Source organism: Lissotriton vulgaris, chromosome 7 (assembly GCF_964263255.1).
Source record: "Lissotriton vulgaris chromosome 7, aLisVul1.2, whole genome shotgun sequence".
NCBI lineage: Eukaryota > Metazoa > Chordata > Amphibia > Caudata > Salamandridae > Lissotriton > Lissotriton vulgaris.
Window position 1 is genome coordinate 1,389,664,486 of NC_141695.1, and position 24,005 is coordinate 1,389,688,490.

At 45.2% G+C, this 24,005-nt stretch overlaps 24 non-coding genes across 24 annotated transcripts; 12 read left to right on the forward strand and 12 right to left on the reverse strand.

The window, feature by feature from the left end:
* Positions 1-621: 621 nt before the first annotated feature.
* TRNAR-ACG (transfer RNA arginine (anticodon ACG)) lies at positions 622-694 on the reverse strand. Its single transcript has one exon. It is a non-coding gene; the product is annotated as a tRNA-Arg (tRNA).
* Positions 695-1,408: 714 nt separating this feature from the next.
* On the forward strand, positions 1,409-1,515 carry LOC147704323 (U6 spliceosomal RNA). Its single transcript, XR_015298896.1, has one exon. It is a non-coding gene; the product is annotated as a U6 spliceosomal RNA (small nuclear RNA).
* A 1,797-nt stretch (positions 1,516-3,312) lies between these two features.
* Positions 3,313-3,419, forward strand: LOC147704324 (U6 spliceosomal RNA). The gene has a single exon (XR_015298897.1). It is a non-coding gene; the product is annotated as a U6 spliceosomal RNA (small nuclear RNA).
* A 1,010-nt stretch (positions 3,420-4,429) lies between these two features.
* TRNAR-ACG (transfer RNA arginine (anticodon ACG)) lies at positions 4,430-4,502 on the reverse strand. Its single transcript has one exon. It is a non-coding gene; the product is annotated as a tRNA-Arg (tRNA).
* A 714-nt stretch (positions 4,503-5,216) lies between these two features.
* LOC147704326 (U6 spliceosomal RNA) lies at positions 5,217-5,323 on the forward strand. The gene has a single exon (XR_015298898.1). It is a non-coding gene; the product is annotated as a U6 spliceosomal RNA (small nuclear RNA).
* Positions 5,324-6,333: 1,010 nt separating this feature from the next.
* TRNAR-ACG (transfer RNA arginine (anticodon ACG)) lies at positions 6,334-6,406 on the reverse strand. Its single transcript has one exon. It is a non-coding gene; the product is annotated as a tRNA-Arg (tRNA).
* A 714-nt stretch (positions 6,407-7,120) lies between these two features.
* Positions 7,121-7,227, forward strand: LOC147704328 (U6 spliceosomal RNA). Its single transcript, XR_015298899.1, has one exon. It is a non-coding gene; the product is annotated as a U6 spliceosomal RNA (small nuclear RNA).
* Positions 7,228-8,237: 1,010 nt separating this feature from the next.
* Positions 8,238-8,310, reverse strand: TRNAR-ACG (transfer RNA arginine (anticodon ACG)). Its single transcript has one exon. It is a non-coding gene; the product is annotated as a tRNA-Arg (tRNA).
* A 714-nt stretch (positions 8,311-9,024) lies between these two features.
* Positions 9,025-9,131, forward strand: LOC147704330 (U6 spliceosomal RNA). Its single transcript, XR_015298900.1, has one exon. It is a non-coding gene; the product is annotated as a U6 spliceosomal RNA (small nuclear RNA).
* A 1,010-nt stretch (positions 9,132-10,141) lies between these two features.
* TRNAR-ACG (transfer RNA arginine (anticodon ACG)) lies at positions 10,142-10,214 on the reverse strand. Its single transcript has one exon. It is a non-coding gene; the product is annotated as a tRNA-Arg (tRNA).
* Positions 10,215-10,928: 714 nt separating this feature from the next.
* LOC147704332 (U6 spliceosomal RNA) lies at positions 10,929-11,035 on the forward strand. The gene has a single exon (XR_015298901.1). It is a non-coding gene; the product is annotated as a U6 spliceosomal RNA (small nuclear RNA).
* A 1,010-nt stretch (positions 11,036-12,045) lies between these two features.
* TRNAR-ACG (transfer RNA arginine (anticodon ACG)) lies at positions 12,046-12,118 on the reverse strand. Its single transcript has one exon. It is a non-coding gene; the product is annotated as a tRNA-Arg (tRNA).
* Positions 12,119-12,832: 714 nt separating this feature from the next.
* LOC147704334 (U6 spliceosomal RNA) lies at positions 12,833-12,939 on the forward strand. The gene has a single exon (XR_015298902.1). It is a non-coding gene; the product is annotated as a U6 spliceosomal RNA (small nuclear RNA).
* Positions 12,940-13,949: 1,010 nt separating this feature from the next.
* Positions 13,950-14,022, reverse strand: TRNAR-ACG (transfer RNA arginine (anticodon ACG)). The gene has a single exon. It is a non-coding gene; the product is annotated as a tRNA-Arg (tRNA).
* A 714-nt stretch (positions 14,023-14,736) lies between these two features.
* LOC147704336 (U6 spliceosomal RNA) lies at positions 14,737-14,843 on the forward strand. The gene has a single exon (XR_015298903.1). It is a non-coding gene; the product is annotated as a U6 spliceosomal RNA (small nuclear RNA).
* A 1,010-nt stretch (positions 14,844-15,853) lies between these two features.
* TRNAR-ACG (transfer RNA arginine (anticodon ACG)) lies at positions 15,854-15,926 on the reverse strand. Its single transcript has one exon. It is a non-coding gene; the product is annotated as a tRNA-Arg (tRNA).
* Positions 15,927-16,640: 714 nt separating this feature from the next.
* Positions 16,641-16,747, forward strand: LOC147704338 (U6 spliceosomal RNA). Its single transcript, XR_015298904.1, has one exon. It is a non-coding gene; the product is annotated as a U6 spliceosomal RNA (small nuclear RNA).
* Positions 16,748-17,757: 1,010 nt separating this feature from the next.
* TRNAR-ACG (transfer RNA arginine (anticodon ACG)) lies at positions 17,758-17,830 on the reverse strand. The gene has a single exon. It is a non-coding gene; the product is annotated as a tRNA-Arg (tRNA).
* Positions 17,831-18,544: 714 nt separating this feature from the next.
* On the forward strand, positions 18,545-18,651 carry LOC147704340 (U6 spliceosomal RNA). The gene has a single exon (XR_015298905.1). It is a non-coding gene; the product is annotated as a U6 spliceosomal RNA (small nuclear RNA).
* A 1,010-nt stretch (positions 18,652-19,661) lies between these two features.
* TRNAR-ACG (transfer RNA arginine (anticodon ACG)) lies at positions 19,662-19,734 on the reverse strand. Its single transcript has one exon. It is a non-coding gene; the product is annotated as a tRNA-Arg (tRNA).
* Positions 19,735-20,448: 714 nt separating this feature from the next.
* On the forward strand, positions 20,449-20,555 carry LOC147704342 (U6 spliceosomal RNA). The gene has a single exon (XR_015298906.1). It is a non-coding gene; the product is annotated as a U6 spliceosomal RNA (small nuclear RNA).
* Positions 20,556-21,565: 1,010 nt separating this feature from the next.
* TRNAR-ACG (transfer RNA arginine (anticodon ACG)) lies at positions 21,566-21,638 on the reverse strand. Its single transcript has one exon. It is a non-coding gene; the product is annotated as a tRNA-Arg (tRNA).
* Positions 21,639-22,352: 714 nt separating this feature from the next.
* On the forward strand, positions 22,353-22,459 carry LOC147704344 (U6 spliceosomal RNA). Its single transcript, XR_015298907.1, has one exon. It is a non-coding gene; the product is annotated as a U6 spliceosomal RNA (small nuclear RNA).
* Positions 22,460-23,469: 1,010 nt separating this feature from the next.
* Positions 23,470-23,542, reverse strand: TRNAR-ACG (transfer RNA arginine (anticodon ACG)). The gene has a single exon. It is a non-coding gene; the product is annotated as a tRNA-Arg (tRNA).
* Positions 23,543-24,005: the final 463 nt, after the last annotated feature.

A 24,005-nucleotide genomic window follows, 5' to 3' on the forward strand; every position in this document is an offset into this window, starting at 1 on the left:
GGGTAAGCTGAAAAACACCATGCCAGATTGGGCACCAGGTGTCTAGGCGCTTGGAGGACATATTGGGTCTACATCCCTCAGTTTCTGAGGTCCAAGAAATGTTCACCCTCTACCCTAATAGAGAGGTCTTGGCCGATCGTGGCTGAGAGGGGAAGAAGGTAGCAGTGCAAGATGCTTATGGTCCTTCTCTAATAATGGACCAACTTTCTCTCTCTCCTTACCTGTGGTTCTGCCTGGCTACTGGGGCTACCAGTTGTAAGCCTGCAGCCCACAGGGAGTTGGTTTGTTCCTCTCACACATGTAAATGGGTAAGCATTCAAGTGCACACACCTGCCTACGTCCACAGACCCTCGCGCACACACACTTTTGTCAACAAGCTTTTTCGCAATTAAGAGTATCAGGGACCCATGTTGAAATACAAAAGCAGCACACCACGTGACGGCCATCACATAGAGTCCAGCAGCAAATGGGAAACGTTTAACTAGCTGTGGTCCTATTACTTGCGCTCTACCGTGGAACAACTGCTGGATGAGTCCTGCTGGAGAATATTGAACCTACAACAAGTCTGAGGTAAATAAAAATTCCACAGGAATATAATCAAACAGGGACCTACAACCCTTCCGAGCCAGATAGGAGTCGAACCTACAATCTTCTGATCCGTAGTCAGACGCGTTATCCATTGCGCCACTGGCCCTATGTAGACTTACGCATCCTTTTGTCCTTAAGTGGGCTAGAAAGTGTGTGTATGTGTGTGTGAAGGCACAAGGAAACCCATCTGACCTCCTGGAAGTCTGTTCTGTGAGGTTTTCCCAAGTTTTACAAAGGACTTTAGGAGAAGGAAGCACCTAAAAGCTAGGCGAAATGGTCCTAGATCCAAGGAAATCTTTTAGATCAGGCTCAGTTTCTTAAATAGTTTGCATTAACATAATCAGTTCCAGGTCTGTGTGGGGCTGAGCTTGAGAACTCCTTAGTAAGTAGGCGTTTACAACAATAAGGGGTTTAATATTACAACACAGGTGAACATTCAGACACATTATCATAAGCTCACCTTGTCCAGGGACCCAAGCATGCTGCCTTTCCACTCTCAGAGCCCTTCACCTAACCTACTGTGCAGCTGTTTCACCTTTAATATCACTGTTCCACAGGCAGCGTGACGTCACAATGCTCCTTGTCTGTAGCCCGACCCAGGAGCCTTTGCAAACCTGGTATAATCTACATACTTACGGTGTGTTTAGTCTTGGACCACAAATGCAGTGAAGAATAATGGATTGCTACTCTTCATACATTTTTGACCATTGGCTCAGATTTGAATGCGTACTGGCCATCTGAGCATCTCTGCCAGGCCACCCTATGTCTAGAGACTGTAGATTTAGAGAGTTTATAAACATTGTCAGTTCATCAATAAAGTGTGCTCGCTTCGGCAGCACATATACTAAAATTGGAACGATACAGAGAAGATTAGCATGGCCCCTGCGCAAGGATGACACGCAAATTCGTGAAGCGTTCCATATTTTTAACAGCTTTCAGGAGAGAAATCTTTTTTGTTTTCAAGACTAATTGAAAAAATAAAGCAGGTCCCAGTGCTGTCCCCGTAATATGTATTTTTCAATTAGTCTCTCCTCAACATTTTTAATGTATTTGCTTTGCAGTAAAGAAGGTGCGCTCTATGTTCAGCTGCATTTAGCAAGGAAGCCTGCAGGACTTCTGGGACTTTTCTTTCTCTTTTTTAGCCTCACTGTCATTATTCTTCACCACCCCCAAATCTATACTGCTGCAGTGTTGTGTTGATTTGTGGGAATCAGGACAAAGAGAAGGGCAGGGCCTATGCAAATGAAGGCCTCAGGGATGTCTGGGAGTGCCTTTTTAGCAGTATTGTTAAAGTCCACCTTGCAACCGGATTGGTCGGGTAAGCTGAAAAACACCATGCCAGATTGGGCACCAGGTGTCTAGGCGCTTGGAGGACATATTGGGTCTACATCCCTCAGTTTCTGAGGTCCAAGAAATGTTCACCCTCTACCCTAATAGAGAGGTCTTGGCCGATCATGGCTGAGAGGGGAAGAAGGTAGCAGTGCAAGATGCTTATGGTCCTTCTCTAATAATGGACCAACTTTCTCTCTCTCCTTACCTGTGGTTCTGCCTGGCTACTGGGGCTACCAGTTGTAAGCCTGCAGCCCACAGGGAGTTGGTTTGTTCCTCTCACACATGTAAATGGGTAAGCATTCAAGTGCACACACCTGCCTACGTCCACAGACCCTCGCGCACACACACTTTTGTCAACAAGCTTTTTCGCAATTAAGAGTATCAGGGACCCATGTTGAAATACAAAAGCAGCACACCACGTGACGGCCATCACATAGAGTCCAGCAGCAAATGGGAAACGTTTAACTAGCTGTGGTCCTATTACTTGCGCTCTACCGTGGAACAACTGCTGGATGAGTCCTGCTGGAGAATATTGAACCTACAACAAGTCTGAGGTAAATAAAAATTCCACAGGAATATAATCAAACAGGGACCTACAACCCTTCCGAGCCAGATAGGAGTCGAACCTACAATCTTCTGATCCGTAGTCAGACACGTTATCCATTGCGCCACTGGCCCTATGTAGACTTACGCATCCTTTTGTCCTTAAGTGGGCTAGAAAGTGTGTGTATGTGTGTGTGAAGGCACAAGGGAACCCATCTGACCTCCTGGAAGTCTGTTCTGTGAGGTTTTCCCAAGTTTTACAAAGGACTTTAGGAGAAGGAAGCACCTAAAAGCTAGGCGAAATGGTCCTAGATCCAAGGAAATCTTTTAGATCAGGCTCAGTTTCTTAAATAGTTTGCATTAACATAATCAGTTCCAGGTCTGTGTGGGGCTGAGCTTGAGAACTCCTTAGTAAGTAGGCGTTTACAACAATAAGGGGTTTAATATTACAACACAGGTGAACATTCAGACACATTATCATAAGCTCACCTTGTCCAGGGACCCAAGCATGCTGCCTTTCCACTCTCAGAGCCCTTCACCTAACCTACTGTGCAGCTGTTTCACCTTTAATATCACTGTTCCACAGGCAGCGTGACGTCACAATGCTCCTTGTCTGTAGCCCGACCCAGGAGCCTTTGCAAACCTGGTATAATCTACATACTTACGGTGTGTTTAGTCTTGGACCACAAATGCAGTGAAGAATAATGGATTGCTACTCTTCATACATTTTTGACCATTGGCTCAGATTTGAATGCGTACTGGCCATCTGAGCATCTCTGCCAGGCCACCCTATGTCTAGAGACTGTAGATTTAGAGAGTTTATAAACATTGTCAGTTCATCAATAAAGTGTGCTCGCTTCGGCAGCACATATACTAAAATTGGAACGATACAGAGAAGATTAGCATGGCCCCTGCGCAAGGATGACACGCAAATTCGTGAAGCGTTCCATATTTTTAACAGCTTTCAGGAGAGAAATCTTTTTTGTTTTCAAGACTAATTGAAAAAATAAAGCAGGTCCCAGTGCTGTCCCCGTAATATGTATTTTTCAATTAGTCTCTCCTCAACATTTTTAATGTATTTGCTTTGCAGTAAAGAAGGTGCGCTCTATGTTCAGCTGCATTTAGCAAGGAAGCCTGCAGGACTTCTGGGACTTTTCTTTCTCTTTTTTAGCCTCACTGTCATTATTCTTCACCACCCCCAAATCTATACTGCTGCAGTGTTGTGTTGATTTGTGGGAATCAGGACAAAGAGAAGGGCAGGGCCTATGCAAATGAAGGCCTCAGGGATGTCTGGGAGTGCCTTTTTAGCAGTATTGTTAAAGTCCACCTTGCAACCGGATTGGTCGGGTAAGCTGAAAAACACCATGCCAGATTGGGCACCAGGTGTCTAGACGCTTGGAGGACATATTGGGTCTACATCCCTCAGTTTCTGAGGTCCAAGAAATGTTCACCCTCTACCCTAATAGAGAGGTCTTGGCCGATCGTGGCTGAGAGGGGAAGAAGGTAGCAGTGCAAGATGCTTATGGTCCTTCTCTAATAATGGACCAACTTTCTCTCTCTCCTTACCTGTGGTTCTGCCTGGCTACTGGGGCTACCAGTTGTAAGCCTGCAGCCCACAGGGAGTTGGTTTGTTCCTCTCACACATGTAAATGGTTAAGCATTCAAGTGCACACACCTGCCTACGTCCACAGACCCTCGCGCACACACACTTTTGTCAACAAGCTTTTTCGCAATTAAGAGTATCAGGGACCCATGTTGAAATACAAAAGCAGCACACCACGTGACGGCCATCACATAGAGTCCAGCAGCAAATGGGAAACGTTTAACTAGCTGTGGTCCTATTACTTGCGCTCTACCGTGGAACAACTGCTGGATGAGTCCTGCTGGAGAATATTGAACCTACAACAAGTCTGAGGTAAATAAAAATTCCACAGGAATATAATCAAACAGGGACCTACAACCCTTCCGAGCCAGATAGGAGTCGAACCTACAATCTTCTGATCCGTAGTCAGACGCGTTATCCATTGCGCCACTGGCCCTATGTAGACTTACGCATCCTTTTGTCCTTAAGTGGGCTAGAAAGTGTGTGTATGTGTGTGTGAAGGCACAAGGGAACCCATCTGACCTCCTGGAAGTCTGTTCTGTGAGGTTTTCCCAAGTTTTACAAAGGACTTTAGGAGAAGGAAGCACCTAAAAGCTAGGCGAAATGGTCCTAGATCCAAGGAAATCTTTTAGATCAGGCTCAGTTTCTTAAATAGTTTGCATTAACATAATCAGTTCCAGGTCTGTGTGGGGCTGAGCTTGAGAACTCCTTAGTAAGTAGGCGTTTACAACAATAAGGGGTTTAATATTACAACACAGGTGAACATTCAGACACATTATCATAAGCTCACCTTGTCCAGGGACCCAAGCATGCTGCCTTTCCACTCTCAGAGCCCTTCACCTAACCTACTGTGCAGCTGTTTCACCTTTAATATCACTGTTCCACAGGCAGCGTGACGTCACAATGCTCCTTGTCTGTAGCCCGACCCAGGAGCCTTTGCAAACCTGGTATAATCTACATACTTACGGTGTGTTTAGTCTTGGACCACAAATGCAGTGAAGAATAATGGATTGCTACTCTTCATACATTTTTGACCATTGGCTCAGATTTGAATGCGTACTGGCCATCTGAGCATCTCTGCCAGGCCACCCTATGTCTAGAGACTGTAGATTTAGAGAGTTTATAAACATTGTCAGTTCATCAATAAAGTGTGCTCGCTTCGGCAGCACATATACTAAAATTGGAACGATACAGAGAAGATTAGCATGGCCCCTGCGCAAGGATGACACGCAAATTCGTGAAGCGTTCCATATTTTTAACAGCTTTCAGGAGAGAAATCTTTTTTGTTTTCAAGACTAATTGAAAAAATAAAGCAGGTCCCAGTGCTGTCCCCGTAATATGTATTTTTCAATTAGTCTCTCCTCAACATTTTTAATGTATTTGCTTTGCAGTAAAGAAGGTGCGCTCTATGTTCAGCTGCATTTAGCAAGGAAGCCTGCAGGACTTCTGGGACTTTTCTTTCTCTTTTTTAGCCTCACTGTCATTATTCTTCACCACCCCCAAATCTATACTGCTGCAGTGTTGTGTTGATTTGTGGGAATCAGGACAAAGAGAAGGGCAGGGCCTATGCAAATGAAGGCCTCAGGGATGTCTGGGAGTGCCTTTTTAGCAGTATTGTTAAAGTCCACCTTGCAACCGGATTGGTCGGGTAAGCTGAAAAACACCATGCCAGATTGGGCACCAGGTCTCTAGGCGCTTGGAGGACATATTGGGTCTACATCCCTCAGTTTCTGAGGTCCAAGAAATGTTCACCCTCTACCCTAATAGAGAGGTCTTGGCCGATCGTGGCTGAGAGGGGAAGAAGGTAGCAGTGCAAGATGCTTATGGTCCTTCTCTAATAATGGACCAACTTTCTCTCTCTCCTTACCTGTGGTTCTGCCTGGCTACTGGGGCTACCAGTTGTAAGCCTGCAGCCCACAGGGAGTTGGTTTGTTCCTCTCACACATGTAAATGGGTAAGCATTCAAGTGCACACACCTGCCTACGTCCACAGACCCTCGCGCACACACACTTTTGTCAACAAGCTTTTTCGCAATTAAGAGTATCAGGGACCCATGTTGAAATACAAAAGCAGCACACCACGTGACGGCCATCACATAGAGTCCAGCAGCAAATGGGAAACGTTTAACTAGCTGTGGTCCTATTACTTGCGCTCTACCGTGGAACAACTGCTGGATGAATCCTGCTGGAGAATATTGAACCTACAACAAGTCTGAGGTAAATAAAAATTCCACAGGAATATAATCAAACAGGGACCTACAACCCTTCCGAGCCAGATAGGAGTCGAACCTACAATCTTCTGATCCGTAGTCAGACGCGTTATCCATTGCGCCACTGGCCCTATGTAGACTTACGCATCCTTTTGTCCTTAAGTGGGCTAGAAAGTGTGTGTATGTGTGTGTGAAGGCACAAGGAAACCCATCTGACCTCCTGGAAGTCTGTTCTGTGAGGTTTTCCCAAGTTTTACAAAGGACTTTAGGAGAAGGAAGCACCTAAAAGCTAGGCGAAATGGTCCTAGATCCAAGGAAATCTTTTAGATCAGGCTCAGTTTCTTAAATAGTTTGCATTAACATAATCAGTTCCAGGTCTGTGTGGGGCTGAGCTTGAGAACTCCTTAGTAAGTAGGCGTTTACAACAATAAGGGGTTTAATATTACAACACAGGTGAACATTCAGACACATTATCATAAGCTCACCTTGTCCAGGGACCCAAGCATGCTGCCTTTCCACTCTCAGAGCCCTTCACCTAACCTACTGTGCAGCTGTTTCACCTTTAATATCACTGTTCCACAGGCAGCGTGACGTCACAATGCTCCTTGTCTGTAGCCCGACCCAGGAGCCTTTGCAAACCTGGTATAATCTACATACTTACGGTGTGTTTAGTCTTGGACCACAAATGCAGTGAAGAATAATGGATTGCTACTCTTCATACATTTTTGACCATTGGCTCAGATTTGAATGCGTACTGGCCATCTGAGCATCTCTGCCAGGCCACCCTATGTCTAGAGACTGTAGATTTAGAGAGTTTATAAACATTGTCAGTTCATCAATAAAGTGTGCTCGCTTCGGCAGCACATATACTAAAATTGGAACGATACAGAGAAGATTAGCATGGCCCCTGCGCAAGGATGACACGCAAATTCGTGAAGCGTTCCATATTTTTAACAGCTTTCAGGAGAGAAATCTTTTTTGTTTTCAAGACTAATTGAAAAAATAAAGCAGGTCCCAGTGCTGTCCCCGTAATATGTATTTTTCAATTAGTCTCTCCTCAACATTTTTAATGTATTTGCTTTGCAGTAAAGAAGGTGCGCTCTATGTTCAGCTGCATTTAGCAAGGAAGCCTGCAGGACTTCTGGGACTTTTCTTTCTCTTTTTTAGCCTCACTGTCATTATTCTTCACCACCCCCAAATCTATACTGCTGCAGTGTTGTGTTGATTTGTGGGAATCAGGACAAAGAGAAGGGCAGGGCCTATGCAAATGAAGGCCTCAGGGATGTCTGGGAGTGCCTTTTTAGCAGTATTGTTAAAGTCCACCTTGCAACCGGATTGGTCGGGTAAGCTGAAAAACACCATGCCAGATTGGGCACCAGGTCTCTAGGCGCTTGGAGGACATATTGGGTCTACATCCCTCAGTTTCTGAGGTCCAAGAAATGTTCACCCTCTACCCTAATAGAGAGGTCTTGGCCGATCGTGGCTGAGAGGGGAAGAAGGTAGCAGTGCAAGATGCTTATGGTCCTTCTCTAATAATGGACCAACTTTCTCTCTCTCCTTACCTGTGGTTCTGCCTGGCTACTGGGGCTACCAGTTGTAAGCCTGCAGCCCACAGGGAGTTGGTTTGTTCCTCTCACACATGTAAATGGGTAAGCATTCAAGTGCACACACCTGCCTACGTCCACAGACCCTCGCGCACACACACTTTTGTCAACAAGCTTTTTCGCAATTAAGAGTATCAGGGACCCATGTTGAAATACAAAAGCAGCACACCACGTGACGGCCATCACATAGAGTCCAGCAGCAAATGGGAAACGTTTAACTAGCTGTGGTCCTATTACTTGCGCTCTACCGTGGAACAACTGCTGGATGAGTCCTGCTGGAGAATATTGAACCTACAACAAGTCTGAGGTAAATAAAAATTCCACAGGAATATAATCAAACAGGGACCTACAACCCTTCCGAGCCAGATAGGAGTCGAACCTACAATCTTCTGATCCGTAGTCAGACGCGTTATCCATTGCGCCACTGGCCCTATGTAGACTTACGCATCCTTTTGTCCTTAAGTGGGCTAGAAAGTGTGTGTATGTGTGTGTGAAGGCACAAGGGAACCCATCTGACCTCCTGGAAGTCTGTTCTGTGAGGTTTTCCCAAGTTTTACAAAGGACTTTAGGAGAAGGAAGCACCTAAAAGCTAGGCGAAATGGTCCTAGATCCAAGGAAATCTTTTAGATCAGGCTCAGTTTCTTAAATAGTTTGCATTAACATAATCAGTTCCAGGTCTGTGTGGGGCTGAGCTTGAGAACTCCTTAGTAAGTAGGCGTTTACAACAATAAGGGGTTTAATATTACAACACAGGTGAACATTCAGACACATTATCATAAGCTCACCTTGTCCAGGGACCCAAGCATGCTGCCTTTCCACTCTCAGAGCCCTTCACCTAACCTACTGTGCAGCTGTTTCACCTTTAATATCACTGTTCCACAGGCAGCGTGACGTCACAATGCTCCTTGTCTGTAGCCCGACCCAGGAGCCTTTGCAAACCTGGTATAATCTACATACTTACGGTGTGTTTAGTCTTGGACCACAAATGCAGTGAAGAATAATGGATTGCTACTCTTCATACATTTTTGACCATTGGCTCAGATTTGAATGCGTACTGGCCATCTGAGCATCTCTGCCAGGCCACCCTATGTCTAGAGACTGTAGATTTAGAGAGTTTATAAACATTGTCAGTTCATCAATAAAGTGTGCTCGCTTCGGCAGCACATATACTAAAATTGGAACGATACAGAGAAGATTAGCATGGCCCCTGCGCAAGGATGACACGCAAATTCGTGAAGCGTTCCATATTTTTAACAGCTTTCAGGAGAGAAATCTTTTTTGTTTTCAAGACTAATTGAAAAAATAAAGCAGGTCCCAGTGCTGTCCCCGTAATATGTATTTTTCAATTAGTCTCTCCTCAACATTTTTAATGTATTTGCTTTGCAGTAAAGAAGGTGCGCTCTATGTTCAGCTGCATTTAGCAAGGAAGCCTGCAGGACTTCTGGGACTTTTCTTTCTCTTTTTTAGCCTCACTGTCATTATTCTTCACCACCCCCAAATCTATACTGCTGCAGTGTTGTGTTGATTTGTGGGAAGCAGGACAAAGAGAAGGGCAGGGCCTATGCAAATGAAGGCCTCAGGGATGTCTGGGAGTGCCTTTTTAGCAGTATTGTTAAAGTCCACCTTGCAACCGGATTGGTCGGGTAAGCTGAAAAACACCATGCCAGATTGGGCACCAGGTGTCTAGGCGCTTGGAGGACATATTGGGTCTACATCCCTCAGTTTCTGAGGTCCAAGAAATGTTCACCCTCTACCCTAATAGAGAGGTCTTGGCCGATCGTGGCTGAGAGGGGAAGAAGGTAGCAGTGCAAGATGCTTATGGTCCTTCTCTAATAATGGACCAACTTTCTCTCTCTCCTTACCTGTGGTTCTGCCTGGCTACTGGGGCTACCAGTTGTAAGCCTGCAGCCCACAGGGAGTTGGTTTGTTCCTCTCACACATGTAAATGGGTAAGCATTCAAGTGCACACACCTGCCTACGTCCACAGACCCTCGCGCACACACACTTTTGTCAACAAGCTTTTTCGCAATTAAGAGTATCAGGGACCCATGTTGAAATACAAAAGCAGCACACCACGTGACGGCCATCACATAGAGTCCAGCAGCAAATGGGAAACGTTTAACTAGCTGTGGTCCTATTACTTGCGCTCTACCGTGGAACAACTGCTGGATGAGTCCTGCTGGAGAATATTGAACCTACAACAAGTCTGAGGTAAATAAAAATTCCACAGGAATATAATCAAACAGGGACCTACAACCCTTCCGAGCCAGATAGGAGTCGAACCTACAATCTTCTGATCCGTAGTCAGACGCGTTATCCATTGCGCCACTGGCCCTATGTAGACTTACGCATCCTTTTGTCCTTAAGTGGGCTAGAAAGTGTGTGTATGTGTGTGTGAAGGCACAAGGAAACCCATCTGACCTCCTGGAAGTCTGTTCTGTGAGGTTTTCCCAAGTTTTACAAAGGACTTTAGGAGAAGGAAGCACCTAAAAGCTAGGCGAAATGGTCCTAGATCCAAGGAAATCTTTTAGATCAGGCTCAGTTTCTTAAATAGTTTGCATTAACATAATCAGTTCCAGGTCTGTGTGGGGCTGAGCTTGAGAACTCCTTAGTAAGTAGGCGTTTACAACAATAAGGGGTTTAATATTACAACACAGGTGAACATTCAGACACATTATCATAAGCTCACCTTGTCCAGGGACCCAAGCATGCTGCCTTTCCACTCTCAGAGCCCTTCACCTAACCTACTGTGCAGCTGTTTCACCTTTAATATCACTGTTCCACAGGCAGCGTGACGTCACAATGCTCCTTGTCTGTAGCCCGACCCAGGAGCCTTTGCAAACCTGGTATAATCTACATACTTACGGTGTGTTTAGTCTTGGACCACAAATGCAGTGAAGAATAATGGATTGCTACTCTTCATACATTTTTGACCATTGGCTCAGATTTGAATGCGTACTGGCCATCTGAGCATCTCTGCCAGGCCACCCTATGTCTAGAGACTGTAGATTTAGAGAGTTTATAAACATTGTCAGTTCATCAATAAAGTGTGCTCGCTTCGGCAGCACATATACTAAAATTGGAACGATACAGAGAAGATTAGCATGGCCCCTGCGCAAGGATGACACGCAAATTCGTGAAGCGTTCCATATTTTTAACAGCTTTCAGGAGAGAAATCTTTTTTGTTTTCAAGACTAATTGAAAAAATAAAGCAGGTCCCAGTGCTGTCCCCGTAATATGTATTTTTCAATTAGTCTCTCCTCAACATTTTTAATGTATTTGCTTTGCAGTAAAGAAGGTGCGCTCTATGTTCAGCTGCATTTAGCAAGGAAGCCTGCAGGACTTCTGGGACTTTTCTTTCTCTTTTTTAGCCTCACTGTCATTATTCTTCACCACCCCCAAATCTATACTGCTGCAGTGTTGTGTTGATTTGTGGGAATCAGGACAAAGAGAAGGGCAGGGCCTATGCAAATGAAGGCCTCAGGGATGTCTGGGAGTGCCTTTTTAGCAGTATTGTTAAAGTCCACCTTGCAACCGGATTGGTCGGGTAAGCTGAAAAACACCATGCCAGATTGGGCACCAGGTCTCTAGGCGCTTGGAGGACATATTGGGTCTACATCCCTCAGTTTCTGAGGTCCAAGAAATGTTCACCCTCTACCCTAATAGAGAGGTCTTGGCCGATCGTGGCTGAGAGGGGAAGAAGGTAGCAGTGCAAGATGCTTATGGTCCTTCTCTAATAATGGACCAACTTTCTCTCTCTCCTTACCTGTGGTTCTGCCTGGCTACTGGGGCTACCAGTTGTAAGCCTGCAGCCCACAGGGAGTTGGTTTGTTCCTCTCACACATGTAAATGGGTAAGCATTCAAGTGCACACACCTGCCTACGTCCACAGACCCTCGCGCACACACACTTTTGTCAACAAGCTTTTTCGCAATTAAGAGTATCAGGGACCCATGTTGAAATACAAAAGCAGCACACCACGTGACGGCCATCACATAGAGTCCAGCAGCAAATGGGAAACGTTTAACTAGCTGTGGTCCTATTACTTGCGCTCTACCGTGGAACAACTGCTGGATGAATCCTGCTGGAGAATATTGAACCTACAACAAGTCTGAGGTAAATAAAAATTCCACAGGAATATAATCAAACAGGGACCTACAACCCTTCCGAGCCAGATAGGAGTCGAACCTACAATCTTCTGATCCGTAGTCAGACGCGTTATCCATTGCGCCACTGGCCCTATGTAGACTTACGCATCCTTTTGTCCTTAAGTGGGCTAGAAAGTGTGTGTATGTGTGTGTGAAGGCACAAGGAAACCCATCTGACCTCCTGGAAGTCTGTTCTGTGAGGTTTTCCCAAGTTTTACAAAGGACTTTAGGAGAAGGAAGCACCTAAAAGCTAGGCGAAATGGTCCTAGATCCAAGGAAATCTTTTAGATCAGGCTCAGTTTCTTAAATAGTTTGCATTAACATAATCAGTTCCAGGTCTGTGTGGGGCTGAGCTTGAGAACTCCTTAGTAAGTAGGCGTTTACAACAATAAGGGGTTTAATATTACAACACAGGTGAACATTCAGACACATTATCATAAGCTCACCTTGTCCAGGGACCCAAGCATGCTGCCTTTCCACTCTCAGAGCCCTTCACCTAACCTACTGTGCAGCTGTTTCACCTTTAATATCACTGTTCCACAGGCAGCGTGACGTCACAATGCTCCTTGTCTGTAGCCCGACCCAGGAGCCTTTGCAAACCTGGTATAATCTACATACTTACGGTGTGTTTAGTCTTGGACCACAAATGCAGTGAAGAATAATGGATTGCTACTCTTCATACATTTTTGACCATTGGCTCAGATTTGAATGCGTACTGGCCATCTGAGCATCTCTGCCAGGCCACCCTATGTCTAGAGACTGTAGATTTAGAGAGTTTATAAACATTGTCAGTTCATCAATAAAGTGTGCTCGCTTCGGCAGCACATATACTAAAATTGGAACGATACAGAGAAGATTAGCATGGCCCCTGCGCAAGGATGACACGCAAATTCGTGAAGCGTTCCATATTTTTAACAGCTTTCAGGAGAGAAATCTTTTTTGTTTTCAAGACTAATTGAAAAAATAAAGCAGGTCCCAGTGCTGTCCCCGTAATATGTATTTTTCAATTAGTCTCTCCTCAACATTTTTAATGTATTTGCTTTGCAGTAAAGAAGGTGCGCTCTATGTTCAGCTGCATTTAGCAAGGAAGCCTGCAGGACTTCTGGGACTTTTCTTTCTCTTTTTTAGCCTCACTGTCATTATTCTTCACCACCCCCAAATCTATACTGCTGCAGTGTTGTGTTGATTTGTGGGAATCAGGACAAAGAGAAGGGCAGGGCCTATGCAAATGAAGGCCTCAGGGATGTCTGGGAGTGCCTTTTTAGCAGTATTGTTAAAGTCCACCTTGCAACCGGATTGGTCGGGTAAGCTGAAAAACACCATGCCAGATTGGGCACCAGGTCTCTAGGCGCTTGGAGGACATATTGGGTCTACATCCCTCAGTTTCTGAGGTCCAAGAAATGTTCACCCTCTACCCTAATAGAGAGGTCTTGGCCGATCGTGGCTGAGAGGGGAAGAAGGTAGCAGTGCAAGATGCTTATGGTCCTTCTCTAATAATGGACCAACTTTCTCTCTCTCCTTACCTGTGGTTCTGCCTGGCTACTGGGGCTACCAGTTGTAAGCCTGCAGCCCACAGGGAGTTGGTTTGTTCCTCTCACACATGTAAATGGGTAAGCATTCAAGTGCACACACCTGCCTACGTCCACAGACCCTCGCGCACACACACTTTTGTCAACAAGCTTTTTCGCAATTAAGAGTATCAGGGACCCATGTTGAAATACAAAAGCAGCACACCACGTGACGGCCATCACATAGAGTCCAGCAGCAAATGGGAAACGTTTAACTAGCTGTGGTCCTATTACTTGCGCTCTACCGTGGAACAACTGCTGGATGAGTCCTGCTGGAGAATATTGAACCTACAACAAGTCTGAGGTAAATAAAAATTCCACAGGAATATAATCAAACAGGGACCTACAACCCTTCCGAGCCAGATAGGAGTCGAACCTACAATCTTCTGATCCGTAGTCAGACGCGTTATCCATTGCGCCACTGGCCCTATGTAGACTTACGCATCCTTTTGTCCTTAAGTGGGCTAGAAAGTGTGTGTATGTGTGTGTGAAGGCACAAGGGAACCCATCTGACCTCCTGGAAGTCTGTTCTGTGAGGTTTTCCCAAGTTTTACAAAGGACTTTAGGAGAAGGAAGCACCTAAAAGCTAGGCGAAATGGTCCTAGATCCAAGGAAATCTTTTAGATCAGGCTCAGTTTCTTAAATAGTTTGCATTAACATAATCAGTTCCAGGTCTGTGTGGGGCTGAGCTTGAGAACTCCTTAGTAAGTAGGCGTTTACAACAATAAGGGGTTTAATATTACAACACAGGTGAACATTCAGACACATTATCATAAGCTCACCTTGTCCAGGGACCCAAGCATGCTGCCTTTCCACTCTCAGAGCCCTTCACCTAACCTACTGTGCAGCTGTTTCACCTTTAATATCACTGTTCCACAGGCAGCGTGACGTCACAATGCTCCTTGTCTGTAGCCCGACCCAGGAGCCTTTGCAAACCTGGTATAATCTACATACTTACGGTGTGTTTAGTCTTGGACCACAAATGCAGTGAAGAATAATGGATTGCTACTCTTCATACATTTTTGACCATTGGCTCAGATTTGAATGCGTACTGGCCATCTGAGCATCTCTGCCAGGCCACCCTATGTCTAGAGACTGTAGATTTAGAGAGTTTATAAACATTGTCAGTTCATCAATAAAGTGTGCTCGCTTCGGCAGCACATATACTAAAATTGGAACGATACAGAGAAGATTAGCATGGCCCCTGCGCAAGGATGACACGCAAATTCGTGAAGCGTTCCATATTTTTAACAGCTTTCAGGAGAGAAATCTTTTTTGTTTTCAAGACTAATTGAAAAAATAAAGCAGGTCCCAGTGCTGTCCCCGTAATATGTATTTTTCAATTAGTCTCTCCTCAACATTTTTAATGTATTTGCTTTGCAGTAAAGAAGGTGCGCTCTATGTTCAGCTGCATTTAGCAAGGAAGCCTGCAGGACTTCTGGGACTTTTCTTTCTCTTTTTTAGCCTCACTGTCATTATTCTTCACCACCCCCAAATCTATACTGCTGCAGTGTTGTGTTGATTTGTGGGAAGCAGGACAAAGAGAAGGGCAGGGCCTATGCAAATGAAGGCCTCAGGGATGTCTGGGAGTGCCTTTTTAGCAGTATTGTTAAAGTCCACCTTGCAACCGGATTGGTCGGGTAAGCTGAAAAACACCATGCCAGATTGGGCACCAGGTGTCTAGGCGCTTGGAGGACATATTGGGTCTACATCCCTCAGTTTCTGAGGTCCAAGAAATGTTCACCCTCTACCCTAATAGAGAGGTCTTGGCCGATCGTGGCTGAGAGGGGAAGAAGGTAGCAGTGCAAGATGCTTATGGTCCTTCTCTAATAATGGACCAACTTTCTCTCTCTCCTTACCTGTGGTTCTGCCTGGCTACTGGGGCTACCAGTTGTAAGCCTGCAGCCCACAGGGAGTTGGTTTGTTCCTCTCACACATGTAAATGGGTAAGCATTCAAGTGCACACACCTGCCTACGTCCACAGACCCTCGCGCACACACACTTTTGTCAACAAGCTTTTTCGCAATTAAGAGTATCAGGGACCCATGTTGAAATACAAAAGCAGCACACCACGTGACGGCCATCACATAGAGTCCAGCAGCAAATGGGAAATGTTTAACTAGCTGTGGTCCTATTACTTGCGCTCTACCGTGGAACAACTGCTGGATGAGTCCTGCTGGAGAATATTGAACCTACAACAAGTCTGAGGTAAATAAAAATTCCACAGGAATATAATCAAACAGGGACCTACAACCCTTCCGAGCCAGATAGGAGTCGAACCTACAATCTTCTGATCCGTAGTCAGACGCGTTATCCATTGCGCCACTGGCCCTATGTAGACTTACGCATCCTTTTGTCCTTAAGTGGGCTAGAAAGTGTGTGTATGTGTGTGTGAAGGCACAAGGAAACCCATCTGACCTCCTGGAAGTCTGTTCTGTGAGGTTTTCCCAAGTTTTACAAAGGACTTTAGGAGAAGGAAGCACCTAAAAGCTAGGCGAAATGGTCCTAGATCCAAGGAAATCTTTTAGATCAGGCTCAGTTTCTTAAATAGTTTGCATTAACATAATCAGTTCCAGGTCTGTGTGGGGCTGAGCTTGAGAACTCCTTAGTAAGTAGGCGTTTACAACAATAAGGGGTTTAATATTACAACACAGGTGAACATTCAGACACATTATCATAAGCTCACCTTGTCCAGGGACCCAAGCATGCTGCCTTTCCACTCTCAGAGCCCTTCACCTAACCTACTGTGCAGCTGTTTCACCTTTAATATCACTGTTCCACAGGCAGCGTGACGTCACAATGCTCCTTGTCTGTAGCCCGACCCAGGAGCCTTTGCAAACCTGGTATAATCTACATACTTACGGTGTGTTTAGTCTTGGACCACAAATGCAGTGAAGAATAATGGATTGCTACTCTTCATACATTTTTGACCATTGGCTCAGATTTGAATGCGTACTGGCCATCTGAGCATCTCTGCCAGGCCACCCTATGTCTAGAGACTGTAGATTTAGAGAGTTTATAAACATTGTCAGTTCATCAATAAAGTGTGCTCGCTTCGGCAGCACATATACTAAAATTGGAACGATACAGAGAAGATTAGCATGGCCCCTGCGCAAGGATGACACGCAAATTCGTGAAGCGTTCCATATTTTTAACAGCTTTCAGGAGAGAAATCTTTTTTGTTTTCAAGACTAATTGAAAAAATAAAGCAGGTCCCAGTGCTGTCCCCGTAATATGTATTTTTCAATTAGTCTCTCCTCAACATTTTTAATGTATTTGCTTTGCAGTAAAGAAGGTGCGCTCTATGTTCAGCTGCATTTAGCAAGGAAGCCTGCAGGACTTCTGGGACTTTTCTTTCTCTTTTTTAGCCTCACTGTCATTATTCTTCACCACCCCCAAATCTATACTGCTGCAGTGTTGTGTTGATTTGTGGGAATCAGGACAAAGAGAAGGGCAGGGCCTATGCAAATGAAGGCCTCAGGGATGTCTGGGAGTGCCTTTTTAGCAGTATTGTTAAAGTCCACCTTGCAACCGGATTGGTCGGGTAAGCTGAAAAACACCATGCCAGATTGGGCACCAGGTGTCTAGGCGCTTGGAGGACATATTGGGTCTACATCCCTCAGTTTCTGAGGTCCAAGAAATGTTCACCCTCTACCCTAATAGAGAGGTCTTGGCCGATCGTGGCTGAGAGGGGAAGAAGGTAGCAGTGCAAGATGCTTATGGTCCTTCTCTAATAATGGACCAACTTTCTCTCTCTCCTTACCTGTGGTTCTGCCTGGCTACTGGGGCTACCAGTTGTAAGCCTGCAGCCCACAGGGAGTTGGTTTGTTCCTCACACACATGTAAATGGGTAAGCATTCAAGTGCACACACCTGCCTACGTCCACAGACCCTCGCGCACACACACTTTTGTCAACAAGCTTTTTCGCAATTAAGAGTATCAGGGACCCATGTTGAAATACAAAAGCAGCACACCACGTGACGGCCATCACATAGAGTCCAGCAGCAAATGGGAAACGTTTAACTAGCTGTGGTCCTATTACTTGCGCTCTACCGTGGAACAACTGCTGGATGAGTCCTGCTGGAGAATATTGAACCTACAACAAGTCTGAGGTAAATAAAAATTCCACAGGAATATAATCAAACAGGGACCTACAACCCTTCCGAGCCAGATAGGAGTCGAACCTACAATCTTCTGATCCGTAGTCAGACGCGTTATCCATTGCGCCACTGGCCCTATGTAGACTTACGCATCCTTTTGTCCTTAAGTGGGCTAGAAAGTGTGTGTATGTGTGTGTGAAGGCACAAGGGAACCCATCTGACCTCCTGGAAGTCTGTTCTGTGAGGTTTTCCCAAGTTTTACAAAGGACTTTAGGAGAAGGAAGCACCTAAAAGCTAGGCGAAATGGTCCTAGATCCAAGGAAATCTTTTAGATCAGGCTCAGTTTCTTAAATAGTTTGCATTAACATAATCAGTTCCAGGTCTGTGTGGGGCTGAGCTTGAGAACTCCTTAGTAAGTAGGCGTTTACAACAATAAGGGGTTTAATATTACAACACAGGTGAACATTCAGACACATTATCATAAGCTCACCTTGTCCAGGGACCCAAGCATGCTGCCTTTCCACTCTCAGAGCCCTTCACCTAACCTACTGTGCAGCTGTTTCACCTTTAATATCACTGTTCCACAGGCAGCGTGACGTCACAATGCTCCTTGTCTGTAGCCCGACCCAGGAGCCTTTGCAAACCTGGTATAATCTACATACTTACGGTGTGTTTAGTCTTGGACCACAAATGCAGTGAAGAATAATGGATTGCTACTCTTCATACATTTTTGACCATTGGCTCAGATTTGAATGCGTACTGGCCATCTGAGCATCTCTGCCAGGCCACCCTATGTCTAGAGACTGTAGATTTAGAGAGTTTATAAACATTGTCAGTTCATCAATAAAGTGTGCTCGCTTCGGCAGCACATATACTAAAATTGGAACGATACAGAGAAGATTAGCATGGCCCCTGCGCAAGGATGACACGCAAATTCGTGAAGCGTTCCATATTTTTAACAGCTTTCAGGAGAGAAATCTTTTTTGTTTTCAAGACTAATTGAAAAAATAAAGCAGGTCCCAGTGCTGTCCCCGTAATATGTATTTTTCAATTAGTCTCTCCTCAACATTTTTAATGTATTTGCTTTGCAGTAAAGAAGGTGCGCTCTATGTTCAGCTGCATTTAGCAAGGAAGCCTGCAGGACTTCTGGGACTTTTCTTTCTCTTTTTTAGCCTCACTGTCATTATTCTTCACCACCCCCAAATCTATACTGCTGCAGTGTTGTGTTGATTTGTGGGAATCAGGACAAAGAGAAGGGCAGGGCCTATGCAAATGAAGGCCTCAGGGATGTCTGGGAGTGCCTTTTTAGCAGTATTGTTAAAGTCCACCTTGCAACCGGATTGGTCGGGTAAGCTGAAAAACACCATGCCAGATTGGGCACCAGGTGTCTAGACGCTTGGAGGACATATTGGGTCTACATCCCTCAGTTTCTGAGGTCCAAGAAATGTTCACCCTCTACCCTAATAGAGAGGTCTTGGCCGATCGTGGCTGAGAGGGGAAGAAGGTAGCAGTGCAAGATGCTTATGGTCCTTCTCTAATAATGGACCAACTTTCTCTCTCTCCTTACCTGTGGTTCTGCCTGGCTACTGGGGCTACCAGTTGTAAGCCTGCAGCCCACAGGGAGTTGGTTTGTTCCTCTCACACATGTAAATGGTTAAGCATTCAAGTGCACACACCTGCCTACGTCCACAGACCCTCGCGCACACACACTTTTGTCAACAAGCTTTTTCGCAATTAAGAGTATCAGGGACCCATGTTGAAATACAAAAGCAGCACACCACGTGACGGCCATCACATAGAGTCCAGCAGCAAATGGGAAACGTTTAACTAGCTGTGGTCCTATTACTTGCGCTCTACCGTGGAACAACTGCTGGATGAGTCCTGCTGGAGAATATTGAACCTACAACAAGTCTGAGGTAAATAAAAATTCCACAGGAATATAATCAAACAGGGACCTACAACCCTTCCGAGCCAGATAGGAGTCGAACCTACAATCTTCTGATCCGTAGTCAGACGCGTTATCCATTGCGCCACTGGCCCTATGTAGACTTACGCATCCTTTTGTCCTTAAGTGGGCTAGAAAGTGTGTGTATGTGTGTGTGAAGGCACAAGGGAACCCATCTGACCTCCTGGAAGTCTGTTCTGTGAGGTTTTCCCAAGTTTTACAAAGGACTTTAGGAGAAGGAAGCACCTAAAAGCTAGGCGAAATGGTCCTAGATCCAAGGAAATCTTTTAGATCAGGCTCAGTTTCTTAAATAGTTTGCATTAACATAATCAGTTCCAGGTCTGTGTGGGGCTGAGCTTGAGAACTCCTTAGTAAGTAGGCGTTTACAACAATAAGGGGTTTAATATTACAACACAGGTGAACATTCAGACACATTATCATAAGCTCACCTTGTCCAGGGACCCAAGCATGCTGCCTTTCCACTCTCAGAGCCCTTCACCTAACCTACTGTGCAGCTGTTTCACCTTTAATATCACTGTTCCACAGGCAGCGTGACGTCACAATGCTCCTTGTCTGTAGCCCGACCCAGGAGCCTTTGCAAACCTGGTATAATCTACATACTTACGGTGTGTTTAGTCTTGGACCACAAATGCAGTGAAGAATAATGGATTGCTACTCTTCATACATTTTTGACCATTGGCTCAGATTTGAATGCGTACTGGCCATCTGAGCATCTCTGCCAGGCCACCCTATGTCTAGAGACTGTAGATTTAGAGAGTTTATAAACATTGTCAGTTCATCAATAAAGTGTGCTCGCTTCGGCAGCACATATACTAAAATTGGAACGATACAGAGAAGATTAGCATGGCCCCTGCGCAAGGATGACACGCAAATTCGTGAAGCGTTCCATATTTTTAACAGCTTTCAGGAGAGAAATCTTTTTTGTTTTCAAGACTAATTGAAAAAATAAAGCAGGTCCCAGTGCTGTCCCCGTAATATGTATTTTTCAATTAGTCTCTCCTCAACATTTTTAATGTATTTGCTTTGCAGTAAAGAAGGTGCGCTCTATGTTCAGCTGCATTTAGCAAGGAAGCCTGCAGGACTTCTGGGACTTTTCTTTCTCTTTTTTAGCCTCACTGTCATTATTCTTCACCACCCCCAAATCTATACTGCTGCAGTGTTGTGTTGATTTGTGGGAATCAGGACAAAGAGAAGGGCAGGGCCTATGCAAATGAAGGCCTCAGGGATGTCTGGGAGTGCCTTTTTAGCAGTATTGTTAAAGTCCACCTTGCAACCGGATTGGTCGGGTAAGCTGAAAAACACCATGCCAGATTGGGCACCAGGTCTCTAGGCGCTTGGAGGACATATTGGGTCTACATCCCTCAGTTTCTGAGGTCCAAGAAATGTTCACCCTCTACCCTAATAGAGAGGTCTTGGCCGATCGTGGCTGAGAGGGGAAGAAGGTAGCAGTGCAAGATGCTTATGGTCCTTCTCTAATAATGGACCAACTTTCTCTCTCTCCTTACCTGTGGTTCTGCCTGGCTACTGGGGCTACCAGTTGTAAGCCTGCAGCCCACAGGGAGTTGGTTTGTTCCTCTCACACATGTAAATGGGTAAGCATTCAAGTGCACACACCTGCCTACGTCCACAGACCCTCGCGCACACACACTTTTGTCAACAAGCTTTTTCGCAATTAAGAGTATCAGGGACCCATGTTGAAATACAAAAGCAGCACACCACGTGACGGCCATCACATAGAGTCCAGCAGCAAATGGGAAACGTTTAACTAGCTGTGGTCCTATTACTTGCGCTCTACCGTGGAACAACTGCTGGATGAATCCTGCTGGAGAATATTGAACCTACAACAAGTCTGAGGTAAATAAAAATTCCACAGGAATATAATCAAACAGGCACCTACAACCCTTCCGAGCCAGATAGGAGTCGAACCTACAATCTTCTGATCCGTAGTCAGACGCGTTATCCATTGCGCCACTGGCCCTATGTAGACTTACGCATCCTTTTGTCCTTAAGTGGGCTAGAAAGTGTGTGTATGTGTGTGTGAAGGCACAAGGAAACCCATCTGACCTCCTGGAAGTCTGTTCTGTGAGGTTTTCCCAAGTTTTACAAAGGACTTTAGGAGAAGGAAGCACCTAAAAGCTAGGCGAAATGGTCCTAGATCCAAGGAAATCTTTTAGATCAGGCTCAGTTTCTTAAATAGTTTGCATTAACATAATCAGTTCCAGGTCTGTGTGGGGCTGAGCTTGAGAACTCCTTAGTAAGTAGGCGTTTACAACAATAAGGGGTTTAATATTACAACACAGGTGAACATTCAGACACATTATCATAAGCTCACCTTGTCCAGGGACCCAAGCATGCTGCCTTTCCACTCTCAGAGCCCTTCACCTAACCTACTGTGCAGCTGTTTCACCTTTAATATCACTGTTCCACAGGCAGCGTGACGTCACAATGCTCCTTGTCTGTAGCCCGACCCAGGAGCCTTTGCAAACCTGGTATAATCTACATACTTACGGTGTGTTTAGTCTTGGACCACAAATGCAGTGAAGAATAATGGATTGCTACTCTTCATACATTTTTGACCATTGGCTCAGATTTGAATGCGTACTGGCCATCTGAGCATCTCTGCCAGGCCACCCTATGTCTAGAGACTGTAGATTTAGAGAGTTTATAAACATTGTCAGTTCATCAATAAAGTGTGCTCGCTTCGGCAGCACATATACTAAAATTGGAACGATACAGAGAAGATTAGCATGGCCCCTGCGCAAGGATGACACGCAAATTCGTGAAGCGTTCCATATTTTTAACAGCTTTCAGGAGAGAAATCTTTTTTGTTTTCAAGACTAATTGAAAAAATAAAGCAGGTCCCAGTGCTGTCCCCGTAATATGTATTTTTCAATTAGTCTCTCCTCAACATTTTTAATGTATTTGCTTTGCAGTAAAGAAGGTGCGCTCTATGTTCAGCTGCATTTAGCAAGGAAGCCTGCAGGACTTCTGGGACTTTTCTTTCTCTTTTTTAGCCTCACTGTCATTATTCTTCACCACCCCCAAATCTATACTGCTGCAGTGTTGTGTTGATTTGTGGGAATCAGGACAAAGAGAAGGGCAGGGCCTATGCAAATGAAGGCCTCAGGGATGTCTGGGAGTGCCTTTTTAGCAGTATTGTTAAAGTCCACCTTGCAACCGGATTGGTCGGGTAAGCTGAAAAACACCATGCCAGATTGGGCACCAGGTCTCTAGGCGCTTGGAGGACATATTGGGTCTACATCCCTCAGTTTCTGAGGTCCAAGAAATGTTCACCCTCTACCCTAATAGAGAGGTCTTGGCCGATCGTGGCTGAGAGGGGAAGAAGGTAGCAGTGCAAGATGCTTATGGTCCTTCTCTAATAATGGACCAACTTTCTCTCTCTCCTTACCTGTGGTTCTGCCTGGCTACTGGGGCTACCAGTTGTAAGCCTGCAGCCCACAGGGAGTTGGTTTGTTCCTCTCACACATGTAAATGGGTAAGCATTCAAGTGCACACACCTGCCTACGTCCACAGACCCTCGCGCACACACACTTTTGTCAACAAGCTTTTTCGCAATTAAGAGTATCAGGGACCCATGTTGAAATACAAAAGCAGCATACCACGTGACGGCCATCACATAGAGTCCAGCAGCAAATGGGAAACGTTTAACTAGCTGTGGTCCTATTACTTGCGCTCTACCGTGGAACAACTGCTGGATGAATCCTGCTGGAGAATATTGAACCTACAACAAGTCTGAGGTAAATAAAAATTCCACAGGAATATAATCAAACAGGGACCTACAACCCTTCCGAGCCAGATAGGAGTCGAACCTACAATCTTCTGATCCGTAGTCAGACGCGTTATCCATTGCGCCACTGGCCCTATGTAGACTTACGCATCCTTTTGTCCTTAAGTGGGCTAGAAAGTGTGTGTATGTGTGTGTGAAGGCACAAGGAAACCCATCTGACCTCCTGGAAGTCTGTTCTGTGAGGTTTTCCCAAGTTTTACAAAGGACTTTAGGAGAAGGAAGCACCTAAAAGCTAGGCGAAATGGTCCTAGATCCAAGGAAATCTTTTAGATCAGGCTCAGTTTCTTAAATAGTTTGCATTAACATAATCAGTTCCAGGTCTGTGTGGGGCTGAGCTTGAGAACTCCTTAGTAAGTAGGCGTTTACAACAATAAGGGGTTTAATATTACAACACAGGTGAACATTCAGACACATTATCATAAGCTCACCTTGTCCAGGGACCCAAGCATGCTGCCTTTCCACTCTCAGAGCCCTTCACCTAACCTACTGTGCAGCTGTTTCACCTTTAATATCACTGTTCCACAGGCAGCGTGACGT